This window comes from Triturus cristatus, chromosome 3_2 (genome assembly GCF_964204655.1).
Source record: "Triturus cristatus chromosome 3_2, aTriCri1.1, whole genome shotgun sequence".
Classification (NCBI taxonomy): domain Eukaryota; kingdom Metazoa; phylum Chordata; class Amphibia; order Caudata; family Salamandridae; genus Triturus; species Triturus cristatus.
In genome coordinates, this window is record NC_140584.1 from 983,329,253 (window position 1) to 983,345,270 (window position 16,018).

Genomic DNA, 16,018 nt, shown 5'->3' on the forward strand with positions numbered 1-16,018 from the left:
ATTCACCCCAGTCAGGCACGACCATCCTCAGTTGACACTATCAGCTTTTAAGAAATATATTTTTATTTATTTTTTAAAAATCAATAACCCTGGTTATACTTATTACTGTTTTGGTCTTGCATTGTTCATAAAAATATAAGCTATTTTTATAAACTGGTGTGGAGGCTTTTTGTGATGTGTTCCTTGTGTTATTGTTTGAAGTGTTTCACAAATACTTTACACATTGTCTCTTAAATTATTCCTGCCTGCTCTGTGCCCAGCTACCAGAGGATGAGAACAGGTTAATTTATGGTGTGTATATGACTTACCCTGTACAGGATTGTGGTTCCTGCTTTAACAGGCTGCATACCTCTGCCAGTCAGGGACCCAATTTCTAACAACATGTGTTAGTAATGGGGGTCACTAGTTGGCAGTGTTATGTACCCCATCCAAGTGGGGACCCTTCCTTCTAGTCAGGGTAAGGGAGTTACACACCCAGATAACCCCAGCTCACCCATTAGGTAGCTTGGCATGGACAGTCAGGCTTATCACTGAGGCTATGTGAAAAGTATTTGCACACAACACACACAGTAACACAGTGAAAACACAACAACTGGACACCAGACCAGTTTAGAAAAATAACGTATCTTTATCTAAACCAAACAAGACCAAAGCGACAAATATCAAACATACACAACACGAAATATCACTTGATTTTACACAAAGTACCTTCTGATGTGTCGAAATTCACAAGAAAAACAGCTGTGGAGGCGTCGGAAAACATAGCCATGTGTCAGTTCCTGAGTCCTTGGGGAGGCGATGCATCAGTTCTGCTGCACACAGAAGTGTTGTGTCGAATCTGGACTGTAATGGTAAGCAATGAGCCGAAATCCAAGACGGTTCTGGTATGCGGGTGATGCCTTGGAAAACTTGGCACACAGGTTCGATGCGTGTAAATCCGGACCTGCTGAAGGTCGATGCGGTGGCAGCAAACCAGGCCCGGTGCCGCTTTCTTCATTTGCGGTCCAACAATGCGTTGACACTTTTAGCTGCGCAGCAGAACCTGCGTCAGAGTCAGTGCAGTGGTCTCGGACTTCGTAGACACGGTGCGCTGAACTCGGGTTGTGGTGGTTTCTTCGGCCGCGGGCAGGCAACGCGTTGATATCTATAGCAGCAAGTTGGCGGTGCATGGAAATTTCGCCCCCACGGTGGTGATGCATCGGAAAAACAGGCGCTGGAAGGGCGATGCGTCAATTTTGATGGTTTCAAGCAGCAAAGAAAAACCTCTAAGGGTTCTGAACTGGAATTGGCATCACAAGGCAAGTCAGAACTCCCAGCAGTGGAGCTCAGGGATCCTGCAGATGAAGTCTTTGATGGCCCTGAGACTTCTTAACAGAAGGCAAGCACACACATGCCCTTGGAGAAACTTTGCATGCAGGATCACAGCAAAGTTCAGTCCTTTTCCTCTCCAAAGCAGAAGCAGCAATTGCAGGTCACCCCAGCAAAGCAAAACACAGCAGAGGGGCAGTACTCCTCCTCACAGCTCTTCTCTTTGGCAAAGGTTCAACTTGATCCAGAAGTGTTCTAAAAGACTGGGGTTTCAGGTCCAATACTTATATCCCTTTTGGCCTTTGAAGTAGGCATACTGCAAAAGAAAGTCTTTGTGGTGTACATGTTCTGTCCTTGCCTGGCCTTGGCTCCAGAAATACTCCAGCGGGGAGGAGACAACATTGTGAGAGGACAGGCACAGCCCTATTCAGGTGTCAGTGACAACTCCTTCCACTACTTTAGGTCAGGAAGATCCATCAGCCTGGTGATGGGTCATCAGAATATGCAGGGCACACCTCAGCACCCTTTGTGTGACTGTCTAGAGTGAATGCACAAACAAGCACCTTTCAGTCTCAACCAAACGTTGATTCCACAGGCAGGCAGAGGCACAGGGTGGTTAAACAAGAAAATGCTCACTTTCTAAAAGTGGCATTTTCAAACACACAATCTAAAAACCCCCTCCGCTAAAAGATGCCCTTTTAAATTCTGAGCTCAGGGAACCCAAACACTAAATCTCTATATATAGTGACACTTGTAAGTTGTCACAAGGCAGCCACAATGATAAGATATGGAAGAGATAGCCTTTCAATAGTGAAATATGTAATTGGCAGTATTTCACTATCAGGACATATAAAGCACGCAAGCCTATGTCTTACCTTTCACACATACCGCACCGTGACCTTAAGGGTGCCTTACATGTAGAAAAAGGGAAGGTTAGAGTCTGACAAGTGTGTGCACCTGCCACTTTCAACATGGCAGTTTACACTGCACCACTCACAGGCACTGCAATGGCAGGCCTGAGTCAAGTCTACAAGGCTACTCATGTGGGTGGCACAATCAGTGCTGCAGGCCCACTAGTAGCATTTGATTTACAGGCCCTGGGCACACACAGTGTACTTTACTAGGGATTTACTAGTAAATCAAATATGCCAATCATGAATAACCAATGAGAATAACAATTTACAAACGGAGCACATTCCCTTTTACACTGATCAGAAGTGGTAAAGTGCCCAGAGAACATAAATAAGCAAAAACAAAGTCCAGCACACCATAAAAAATACAGGAGGTAAAGGCAAAAAGACCATGCCAAGGATGCCAGGTCTAACAACATGCAACCGCGATAAACCCCCATTTTGTGAAAAGAAAACTTGCCACTATTTGAAAACACAGAATTCCAGAAAACGTTCACAAAAAAACAAAGAGGAAGAAAGTTTTACGATTTTAGCATATAAGCTTTCCCTTTTAAAAATAACCCCTACAGTGAGTTTAAAACTATGTATATATTCTTGCATCATGCAGTGTTTGGAAAAATATCTGAACAGGTCCTTCTTCTAACACTTAGGGGCCGATTCCGATCCAGGTCGGAAGGGCACTGAACGCGATCCGGCCTGAAAAACTACGAGCCGTACGCGTGTTTTCCGCCCGACTCGTACAGCTGTATGGGCGAGCAGGTACGATGCGAGCTACGTGAAATTCACAGACTGAGTCGTTTCCGGGTCCGAACCGCTCCGTACGTCTCAGTCATAAGCTAACCGTGGCATGCAATGGTTTCGATTTACGACCGAGCCAGTACGATGCACGCGTCGGAAAGCCTGTGTGAGCTGGAGTGTCCGGCTCGCAAAACATCCGGGTGGTTGCCTTTGGTGGTCCGCGTCGGACCTCCTGTCACCCGCAGCCCTATGACTCGGACACAGGAGGAGACCCAAGGGTCCCCCCAACACAGGCATGTACGGTGCAGATGGCACTGACGTGTACCCACTGTAAGGGGCGCCCTTGAGCGAGACGTACCCATTCAGTCAATAGGAGCCCATGTACGCGTCGTAAATCCGGCTCCCACTGACTTCTATGGGAGTCCGACCGAAACGAGTCCGGCAGCATATAGCCGCATCATACTCGCTCGGTCGGACTGCAGGACTCCGGCTCGGTCGGAAAACACTCCGAATCTGGCTCGGTCGGAGTGCTTTCCGACCCGGATCGGAATCGGCACCTTATAGGGGTATATTCTCAAGAACGTGTGATGACCATCGCAAAAGTTACTTAACGCAACCTCCAACATCGCAGTCTATCGTGGGGAAATTACACCGTGTTAACAAAGCATTCTTAACACTGCTGCACCATGCGATATTCCCCAGATAACGCGAAAACTGACCACGTTAAAATCAACAACACGCCACAAGAATGCGAACACAAAAAAAGCTGCGATTAGGCCAATCGCGATACAAAAATCAGCAAAAACCAGCTACAGTCCTGCAATTCACATGCCTCAGGCGGGAAAAATCACCAGAAAAGTAGAAAAAAAAATGACAAACAAATGCCAAACAACAGCCAAGCACAATGGATGTTGTCGGAGCAAGTACGGAGGAGAACCAGAACCCCACTAGCACCCCGGAGGACCTACCTGGGACCTCGGGGTTAGGGAATGGCAAGGAGAAGAAGAGTAGGAAGAAGTGCTTCAGTCCGCAGGAAAATAGGATCCTGATAACGGAGGTGGTCGAACACCATCAACAACTGTTCGTCACCTCCACTGTGTCATTGGCAACAAAAAATGGACTATGGCAGTCCATCGTGGACAAGGTGAATGCAGTCGGAGTACTGAAGAGGACAATGGATGAGGTCAAGAGGCGCTGGAATGATGTCAAGCGCAAAACCAAGATGAAACTCGCCAACAACCGGAAGGCAGCAATGCAGACTGGAGGTGGGAGTCCTGCGCCACATGAGGAGCTGGACGACATGGAGGAAATGGTGTCCACAGTCATCAGTGGGGAGACGGTGGCTGGAGTCGGGGGAACGCACACTGCTCAACAGGACCGGACGCAACAGCAACAGGGTGAGTAACGACCAGGGACTGGGGGGAGATGGGCACAATGGCACACATGCACAATTGAGCTGAGCACATCTGCAGATAAATCATGCCCCAGACCACAACTCACACCAAGAGAACAATATACCCAAGTATGCTACATGTCAGCACTGTACAAGCACAGAAGTCAAAGGCACACCACATGAAAGGGATAAGGGGCAGCAAAACAGAGCAGCAGGGGCCACCCCCCAATGCAGCACACACACATAACATGCTGAGCACATCAACACTGACAACAAAGTGGCATAAACCGCAACACGTCCACAACAGAACACAGGACACAACTGGCGCCTACTGGGTGTAGACACTGGACAATCACAAGTGGCATTGCAGGGAAATGTGAGTAGACAATGTACAACTTCAAACACACATCCGTGATGTTGTCGAAATGTCCACTGTCCTGCAGCAAATAGGCAGTCCCTCCAAAACCGCCACGATGTACACAGTCATGTAGTCTGTGTGTGAACATGTACGATCCGAAAACACACATGTAAACACATTGTCAAAATGCATCCTCCCTTCATATTGCAGAGGGACAATCAACACCTCCTGTAGAGCAGCCCAAACCTCTCTTCTCTTATGATGAAGAGGACCACCAGAGCTTTGACTCCGACGCCCTCCAAGACGTCATTGACAGTCTCTGCAGCCCACCTCCAGGAGCAGGCCAGCCCAGCTGCAACAGGGACACCCCACCCCCTGCACAGACCACACAACAGGCAGCACCCACCACCACGGCTGCCTCCCAGGACCCCCGTGTGGTGGGATGCCAGGAACAGCTGGCTGAACAGGTGCGGGTGGGCTTTGGCCGCATGGCAGACAAACTAGATGCCATACGTGGGTGTCTAAGTCCCATCAGGGACCACTCACAGTCCCTAACGGACACCCACAGTCTGCTCCATGCTCTCCAACTAACCATGGCTGAGATCACCAGAGTCCTGACTCTGAGACAAGAACGACTGTCTAGTCAGAGTGGCTCCAGCGAGCTCGCCCGGGAGTTGGGACTCATGCGGAGCCACATGGACACCATGGAGCAGGCCAATACCGGAAAGAGGAGGTGCCACGGCTGCACACCAGCAAGAGGTAGCTGGGTTCCACAATGACCTAAAAACCATCCTCATGGCACTGCTGCCACAAGGTCTTGCGCCGATGCATGCTGCTGCTACCACTACATCCACATCTCCGCCCCCTGAAGTGCCAGTGCCACACAGTGCGGCAGACATTCCACCTCCGGCCCCTGAGGTGTCACGGCCACATGGTGCTGGAGGAAGGCCAGCACCACCCACACGTGAGGCACATGAGACAGCAGAGGATGAAGATGAGGATGAAACCACCTTACTGGTGCGGAAGAAACGGTAGCATTTATCTCTGACATATGACAGGTTTCAGCTTGGTTCTGCCCTCTGCATCACACACACATCCAACACACACGACAGCAAAGAGCTCTTCAACATCGTGAAGGAACTCGCCAACCCCGGCTCCAGCTCCAACGACATCCCGCCGTCACAAGACCTCTGCGACTCTCTAGCCACCTTCTTCCACCGCAAGATCATAGACATCCACAACAGCTTCAACACTCAGACCCCCGACAGCCGTCGACACCTTAGACCCTCTGCCCCCCAGCCACCCAGGCCCCCTGGCCGTCTGGAACCACATCAACGACAAAGACACCATCAAAACTATGAACACCATCCACTCCGGCTCACCGTTTAGACCCCTGCCCCCACCACATCTTCAACAAAGCTAGCTCCATCATCGCACCCCAACTCCGAAAGATCTTCAACAGCTCATTCGAGACCGCCACCTTCTCGGAAAGCTGGAAACATGCAGAGATCAACGCCCTACTCAAGAAACCCAAGGCAGATCCAAAGGACCTCAAGAACTTCCGGCCCATCTCCCTGCACCCGTTTCCGGTGAAAGTCATCGAGAAGATTGTCAATACACAACTGACCCGCTTCCTCAAAGAGAACAACACCTTCATCGCTGCCACCGACCACATCAGGACCCTGCCGGACAACGGTGAAACTGAGGCCCTCATCCTCCTAGACCTCTCGGCCGCCTTCGACACTGCCTGTTACCACACCCTACGCACACGCCTGCACAACGCAGGGATCCGCAACAAAGCCCTGAACTGGATTACCTCCTTCCTCACTGACAGAACCCAGAGAGTCCACCTCCCCCATTCCGTTCCGATGCCACCAGGATCACGTGCGGCATACCCCAAGGATCATCCCTCAGTCCGACCCTCTTCAACGTCTACATGACACCGCTCACCAACATCATGCGATCGCACAACCTCAACATCATCTCATACGCTGATCCTCTCCCTCACCAAAGACCCCACCACCGCCATAATCAACTTCCACAAAGGAATGAAGGCCATCACTGAATGGTTGAATAACAGTCGCCTTAAACTGAACTCAGACAAGACGGAGGTCCTCATCCTCGGCTCCACCCCCTCCACCTGGGATGACTCCTGGTAGCTGGCCTTGCTAGGAGCTGCGCCAACACCCACCATCCACGCACGCAACCTGGGGTTCATCCTGGACTCCTCACTGTCTATGACCCAGAAAGTCAACGCCGTCTCCTCCTCCTGCTTCAACACCCTCCGGATGCTTAGCAAGATCTACAAATGGATCCCCACCGGAACCAGAAGAACGGTCACCCAGGCCCTCATCACTAGCAGGCTGGGCTACGGCCACTCCCTCTACGCTGGAACCATGGCCAAACTCCAGAAGAGACTTCAACGCATACAGAACGCCTCTGCATACCTCATCCTCGACATCCCCCACCACAGCCACATCACTGCCCAACTGAGGGACCTGCACTGGCTCCCCGTCAACAAGAGGATCACCTTCAAGCTCCTCACCCATGCTCACAAAGCACTCCTCGATGCCGGACTAGCATACCTCAACAAATGACTCACCTTCTACACTCCCAACCGCCAGCTTCTCTCTGCTGACCTCGCAACCGTGCCACGCATCCACCGAACGACCACCGGCGGCAGATCCTTCTCCCACCTCGCCGCCAAGACATGGAATACCCTCCCCATCCACCTGCGACAGACCCAGGACCTGATGGTCTTCAGGAGACTTCTCAAGACCTGGTTGTTCGAACAGTATCAGTCCCACCCCTCAGCGCCTTGAGACCCTCACGGGTGAGTAGTGAGCTCTACAAATGTTTGATTGATTGTATGCATCATCACCTTCCACTGCCCCGATACACTCTGCGACACTCACCTTGTACCTCACAATGGACTGCCATATTCTGTTTGATCGCCAATGACACAGCTAACAGACTGCCGACTGAACTCTTCCCCTCCCTTTGGACTTGTCATTCCCTGACGGACTCTGGCTGGCCCTCCACGGGCCAACATTGTAAAGTGGGCTTTGCATCGCCCTGTACTGCTCCAGATGCAACACTCCACTGAATGTGCATTAAACATTCTGGATCACACAGATGTGTCCTGTCTATGGTCTTTCAAGTGTGGTAGTATGTCCGAATGTAGGGTCCGTGAATTCCTCTTACGTCCATGTGGCTCATGTCGTTGGACTTGGGTCACAGGGTGACACATTGCCAAATGTTGTGAGGGTGTCGCCGATGCAACAACAGCGACACACACATCTGTTACTTCCCTGTCCAGCCCTCTACGGAACAACCCCCAGAGACCCGGGGTCATTGTTCAAACCCTTACGCTGGACTGGCATACGCCATGCCAGCCCACTCTGCTTACACTTACAGGGGGGGGACGACAACGCAACATGTCCCAGGTCTTCCCTGTAAGGATCTGCTGCTTACAGGTCTAGTTGTCAGCATGCCACAGCCACTCCCTCACGGCTGTGGAAGACCCACGCCACACCCATCCAGCACACACGTCACAGCACATGTGACCCTGCCAATAAAAAGGGCCGGGCGCACGTGCTCAATGCCATTTCCAACCTCTCTGGGATGTATTCATGTGGTGTGCATATAGGCATGGGGGCCCAGGGGCCTGCAACATCTCATTCCGCAGGCCCAGAGGTGACATGATGGTGTCTGCACCACGATACCCAATCATAGAGGGTCCATGACTTGCAGGGCACGGACTTGGTGGCACCGGATCCACTGCGGCCGGCAAAGGCACACCGCCAAGGGACGGTGACTTTGGGTGCACTGAGGTAGGGGCACCTTAAATGCTGAGCGGGTGTGCAGCCTGCGATGATGCCCCATCCTGGCGGTCCGGACTGCTCAGGTTTTTTTGTGCCCTACTGGACTGCAGAGTAGGCCTGAGCCAGCGGACAGCAGGGGCCTACCGCCACGTGGCGTGGCCTCGCGGGTCACAGAGTTAGTGGCACCTCAAGGGTTGAGTGGGTGTGCAGCCTGCGATGATGGCCTGTGCACTGGTATGTCCTCTGCCATGGCGAAATCAAGATTCAGCATCAAATGTGAGACCTGGAGGCCTGCAGAGCATGGCTGCATGATGGGGAGGGTGCCATGTCCGCAGGCCCCAGGCTTGTGGCTTGCAGCAGCACGTGGTGGGCCCTCTGTTCTACACGCCAGTGGCGGAAGATGATCAGGGAGGTCAGGGTGCGCAGGGGCAGGCATGCCCTGCTTGGCGGCGGGAGGGGCTGGGGTGCCTCTGCCTGGGTGCGCAGGGGTGGGCATGCACCGCTGGGTGGCGGGAGGGGCTGGGGTGCCTCTGCCTGGGTGAGCAGGGGTGGGCATGTGATTATGTCTTATGCAATTGCATGTACTGTGCCATTCATGTATCTGTACTCTGTTTCAGATGACGGGTCTGTCTCAGATGTGTGATTTGGTGAACTGCACTACTTATCGGCACGTGGTTGGAGACACACCGGTGGCAGCAGGTGCAGTGTGGCCTGGGTGCACAGTGTAGGCACTCTCTCTCCCTATCCCTCTCTTCTTATCTATCTCTCTCTCCCCCCTCTGTCCGTCCATCTCTCTCTCCCCCTCTCTGTCCATCTATCTCTCTCTTCCTCTCTCTCCTTCGCTCTCTCTCTGTCCCTTGATGTGCGCAGGACACACCTTCTTATCATGATTTTTGTCTTGCAGGCTGTGACCTACGGATTGTCCCGAGGGGCGCCGCCATGTGTCTTCATTTCTGTTCTGTTTATTTTAATACATTTTCATTTGTTGCTTCGAAGGTGAATGTGTGATGCTCATTTTTGTGACGACACATGCATGTCACCAGGAATGATTGTGTGACATCAGGCGGATTATTTGGTACATAATTCAGTGTAGTTGATGTGGCATGTCTTTGGCCGGGACGGGTGCTGGGGAGGGAGGGCCCTGGGGCTGGTGGCGGTGGGTGTTGTTGCCCTATTGGGGCTCCGGGCTGCATGTTCAGTTGCCCGGGTGCATCTGTTGTTCTTCGTGTTTGGCTCTGGGCTGGGCTCCCTTTTGTGGTGCAGGCTGTCGTCCGACTTTGCACTAGGTCTGAGCAGGTGTTAGTTTCCTGGTGCTAACGCGCCTTATCGCCTGTTTTGTGTTCTTATCGCCGATCTGGCTGGTCGTTGAGAATGTTGCGGAGTGGTGTTGTCGTGGCTTTTCGCATGGGAAAGCCTACTCTGCATCTCATTAGCGATAGTTGTGGGGGTCATCTGTGGCGATGTTTTTTTAGGCTGCTATCGCAGGTAAACTGGTGCTATGGGCTGTTAGCACCAGCTTGTGAATGGGACGATAAATTTATCGCAACTTTGGCTGTGAAAAAGTGCAGTTAACTCAGCGATAGCTCCTTGAGAATATGCCCCATAGATCTTTCTTTTGAAGTGTTTCAGTTTGTAACATTTCACTTTTGTTACCCTTGCAACCTAACAATACCTTATCTCCTACAGCTCATCTACTATTACCACCAACCAAAGAATTAACCCCCCCCCTTTCTCACTAAAGATCACACCTAACTCCTATTAATTTATTCTACCACATAGAAACTGAAGTAAATGCATTCCATGGTTTCATTAAGAGTGCAATACTACTCCCAAAAACCAACAATAACAAAACAAAAAAACTTCTAACGTTGGCTTATGAAGCAGCGCCGTTGCCCTGCGTAAAACTGTACAACACCTTGTCAGGGGTAGTAAATGGAATATAAATGCAATTACAATGCAAGACAATATATAAGCCACACTAATACTCATACAGTAACACTCAGTGGTTGGGTAGTCAATTTTAGTTCATGCTGGCTCTTTAATAAACTCCTTGATACTACACTTTTACACTCAAGCAAGACAAACATGGTAATGGTTATGTCCTTCTCCCGGTACTGTACCAGTCCACAGTCATTAACCATCGATCCCCAGCCGGAAAGACATTTTGAATAATTGAAGTGATCTGCCTCATGCCATGGGCCTATAGAGGATTTTAATTTAGTCCACCGCTGTAGGTTCCAACAAGCTGCACGCTAGGACTGCTAATTGACATCTCACAATGACACATCTCACAATGACAATCAGATATAGGATGATATTACAAAGTCCACCCCAGCAGAGCTCGCTACCCTTTCTCCCTCTAACTGATGCCTGATCAGGACCATGCATTTTAACAAAATATCTCAGAATGCACAACCCAGTTCAGCGACATACTAAGTGGACTAGGAAGAAATACCATAAGGGAACCTAACGAGCTGCCCAAAGCTGCCAGCTTAGTGACAACTAGAACCGTACACCTGTCTTTCACACCTGTTCATCTATCACACTACAAAGAGCTGCGTCCCATAACACGATGACCGCACCTTGGTGGTCATCACTAGCCACACGGAAACACTTTCTACACAGGATCAAATCAAACACACTTCAAACCACACACCCTATGTGTGTAGCATGCTACCCATGTGGGCAAGTGCTTCAACTCTCCAGATACAATACACATCTCCTTGCTCAAGGCTCGATTCAAAAATTGTTTGCATGCACAGAAAAGCAGTTTCAGTAGTACAGTCCACGTCTTGTTTCAGCATGTGTATTACCTTCGGCTTGTAAATTGCACTTATGATGATATGGAGCTTTTTCACCACTAGCAAATTTAGAGTTCAAGGCAGGATAGTGCGTATTATGGGTGCATGAGCTTGGCACAATGCAATGAATTACCCCATAGCCGAGGGGTTTGGGGTCTGCACAAACATTTTTCATGTTGTTTCCCACCCTAGAAATGCATACAAAGTTACTACAGCAAGTCAGGAGTAGGTGTCTTTCCAGGGTGGGAAAATGAAAGAAGTTTTCCTAGATATTATGGAGATACTGGAGCATAAAAGTGCATTGCAGTGGAGAAAAAAATAAGTGTTTTGTTGTTTACAAACAAAAAACAATGTTGAGTGTACAAATGCACGTCCACATGTTTCATGCATGCAGATTTTAACCCAGTTTATCAATCTGCATGAGTACATGATGTCTAGTAGAGGTACTTCTGTAAATTTATGTTGGTAGTAGATTTTCAAGAGCACTCCTTGAATACTTTGTGAATACCCTAAAATGTCAGAAATATTTTTCCAAACAAAGGAGTAGATTTCTGACTTGCTTACATCCTGTGTTTTTTAATCAGGCCCTCGATGTGCAGAACAGGTTTACAATCCTGCATTTCACCAATTTCACCAGGAGTTAAATGGATTTTATTTTTATACAATCATTAAATTGGGTGTGCGGAGGGGGGCACAAGAAAGTACACACAGCCTCCATTTTCTTTTACCATTGCGGTTTCTATCTGTTCAGCCATTCGCAGCAAGCACACAAAAGCCGCCAATTGCAGGAAGGGCCGCCACGCAAAAGGGAGATAACATAACATTTTAACACTCGTGATTGAGATAGAAAAATGAAGTGGAAATACACTAACAGTGGTTTTTAGTAACCGACACTGCAACCTGGTTTGGACTAGTCTAATTATGATTTTTTTCTATGTATGTCCTACCACATGCTGAACTTTGATGCTATTATAGGCAGGCTAGACACATTTCAAAGGATTTCAGAGGTTTTTTTTAATTCAATTTGATTTAGACCTCTACTTAGGTCAACAAATAGACAAAAAATAATTTTACTTTTCATTTATAAAACCAGTTATGATGTTTCTTCTTTATTTTAAAGAAACTCTTTAAAAGTTTTAACAAATTATGACAGATATATTCATTAGATGACGATTTAAAAAACATTATTAAACCTTGTACAGTGGATATATAGTATCTGAGACAGATGGGTTTTAAATAGCGATGTCTAGCATGCAGAAGACCTGCTATATTGCTGTGCCCAAGTGCCTAATTTGGGCTGGTGGTTGGATTCAGGCAATGAGCACCAGCTCTCTTTTTTAGGACCGAAATGTATATGTCATCATTAGACTTGATAAAGTGCGAGATAAAGAGACAGGAAGTGTGGTGAGGTGGAAAGGAGAGGCATGTGGGGGAATCAAAACCAGGGGCATAGCTTGGTCATTGAGGTTGGGGGGCTCTGAATATCAGATTTTCCAACAATTATGCAGGAATTTAATGTTAAAATACCTTATACAACAAGGAGGGCGCATGAGAGGGGTTTAAAGGGCAGAGGAAAGGGAGAGAAATTCGGAATGGAAGGGTTACTAACTTAGATAAAACACAAGATTTTCTAAACAGTAACCAACATATTTGAAGACTTTCAAACAGAGAGAGGGAAATCGTGTGTGCGTTTTTCTCTGTGTATATATAAAAATCTCTAGACAATCCGACAGACACCACACCATACCTGAAACCACTTGTACCCAACTATTTATCAGAAAATGTATTTATTAGGGGGGCTGTAACACCCCAAAAACACCCCCTGATATTGGAGCTTGATCCAGCGTTTTTTGGGCCCACATTTGGATCTTTACTACTTAACTCTTTTTCCCCGGATGGACCTTGCATATCGCAATGGGCGGGGGAGATTTAAGGGGCTTACACATTCAATCAATCAATCAATCAATCAATCAATCAATCAATCAATCAAGGGTTTGTATGGCGCAAGCTACTCACCCGGAGCTGGTGCTGAGGGAGAGGGGGTCAAAGGGGGGTCCGCAGCTCCAGGAGGATCACTGAGTTCCATCGAAGAGACAGGTCTTGAGGTCCTTTAGGAACTTGGGGAGCGATGCAGTCTGTCGGAGGTGGAGAGGGAGGTAGTTCCAAGCCTTGGCCGCGAGGAGGGAGAAGGAGCGCCCTTATGTTCTGCTTTTCTTGATCCAAGCTACTTTTGCGAGGGAGAGCTGGGCCGAGCGAAGCAAGCGTGGAACACGAGGCGGTGGTTCTTGTTGGTGGGTCCGGTGTTGTGGAGGACCTTGTGTGCGTGGGTGAGAAGCTTGAAGGTGATTCTCTTCTCGACGAGGAGCCACTGTAGGGTCTGTAGGTGTTGGCTGATGTGGCGCAGTAGGTTAAGGATTAGTCTGGCGGCGGCGTTCTGGAAGTTCTGGAGTTTGCGGGTGAGGTTCTTGTTGATCCTGGCGTAGTGTGTGTTGCCGTAGTCAAGTCTGCTACTGATGAGAGCGTGTGTGACAGTTTTTCTGTGTTTGGGGGCGATCCACTTGAAGGTCTTACGGAGTAGGCGTAGGGTGTGGTAGCCAGATGAGGTGTTGACCTGGCGGCCCATTTTGAGTTCGGAGTCCAGGATTATTCTGAGGTTGCGTGCTAGGTCCGTGGGGGTGAGGAGGGGGTCACAGAGGGTAGAGGACCACCAGGTGTCATTCCAGGTGTGGGCCCATGATGATTATCTCAGCTTAGTCTGTGTTGTGTTGAAGGCAGCTGTTCTTCGTCCGTCTGGCGACGGCTGACATTCCATCTTGGAAGTTGCGTTTGGTAATGTTGGGTTCATTGGATAGGGAGAGGATGAGTTGGGTGTCGTCTGCATACGACGTGAGGTTTAGTCCTTGTGCTCTGACGATGGATGCGAGCGGGGCCATGTAGATATTGAACAGGGTCGTGCTGATGGAGGATCCTTGTGGGACTCTGTAAGTGGTTGCGGTTCTGAGAGGAATGGGGGGACCCTGACTCATTGCATTCTGCCGGAGAGGAAAGAGAGGATCCAGTCTAGGGCCTTTTTCCGTAATCCCGCGTCGTGGAGTCTGCGGGCTAGGGTGCAGTGAGAGACCGTGTTGAAGGCCGCAGAGAGGTCAAGGAGGATGAGGGCCACAGTCTCTCATTAGTAATCAAGTTCAAATAGATCACTCTCAAGACCATACTGTAAATGTATAAGACAATAACAGGGAAACCTAGTCTCCTAAAGAAATGTATGCCAACAAGAATAAGGCCGACAAGTTGCTCTGTAGCTATGTAGCTGTGATGCAGAACAACAACATTTACACTTGATGTTCAGGAAACAATCTGAAGCTATCCTTTCTATACAGTAGCAATCTATATATCCCCCACAAAATACAAAGGAGAAAAATTGTTCATTTCGTTAAAGAGTATCAGAAATTGAAGAGTTCCATTTTAATGGGGCTAAAACATAAGAGACTTAGGCTAAAACATAAGAGACTTAGACTTCAGCATCACAGAAGCTCCAACAAGAGTCTTCAATAAATTAGGAATAAGAGCTAAAGGAGTCAGAAGACATAAAGTCTAAAGGATCGTCCAAGTCCATTCAAAGGGGCAGGGAAATCAGGGAAGGTGTCGGTATGGAGTCAAAGGGGAAGTTCTCCAAAGTATCTGCGAAAAGGGGCTCAGCATAGAAGTTCACAAAGAGTCTGGGAGACAGTTCAGCAAAGCTCCAAGAAGAGTTCCCTAAGCAGTTCCAGAAAGAGTTCTGAAGTCAGCTGGGGAAAATGATGTTATAGTGCACAGAGTTTATAGGTGACACCCACTTGGTCATACCATTGTCAGGCATTTCACTGTCTTTAGTTTGTTATGTTGCCAATGGCAACATCAGTACAAAATCCCACACTAGACATGGGAATGATGCTTCCTTCTCACACACAAGTCGGCTGTCAATGGTCCTTTAGTTCTTTGGGTTCCCATGTGCTCTCATCAAGGTCTCTTTCCCAGGTTATGTATCTATTCTCTAACACACAAATATATCTATTCTAAACTAACAATGCATGAGAGCACCTGCATGAATGTTGAGTTAGCAGAAACCAGAACATAATAATTTATGAAATGCAGCATGGTTAAACACAGGCCTAGAGAGCCATGAGAACTTTAAATGTCAATTCAAGGGTGCACATTTAATACATATGTGCACATTTAAGTATAAACGAATATGCATTTGTTTAGTACATTTTAGCCCATATTGTAAATGAAATTCAACGAATCACTAAAATAGTCAGTGGTAAGTATGGTTGAGAACTACTTTAGAAAGCATACACATGTAACATATATGCATACATTATCTAAATCATATTGTTTGGGTTGCAACCATATACTGCACCAGCAGAATGGTTGGCAGAGAGTTTCAGCGCTCTAAGTATTAATTACACAATATACGTTTATGTATCAGGAGTGTCTTTAGTTGCAATGAAGCCTGGTAACACAATATGATTGTGACATTCTTATACATTGGGTTATTAACTGCCAACTCTTTATTAATCAATATCAAATAGGAAATCAAAGTTGTTCATGTGGGATACATCTCTAATAAAAGTAGTTTAGCACAGTAGAGCTATAAGAAGTCGTTTGTTGGGTGGATTAAACAAGCGTATGTTTTCTTTTCAAGTCCG

At 48.3% G+C, this 16,018-nt stretch overlaps 1 protein-coding gene across 4 annotated transcripts in view; it reads right to left on the bottom strand.

The window, feature by feature from the left end:
* The window catches only part of P2RX1 (purinergic receptor P2X 1), a 997,156-nt gene that overhangs the window by 910,999 nt on the left and 70,139 nt on the right, over positions 1-16,018 (bottom strand). The window lies entirely within an intron of this gene.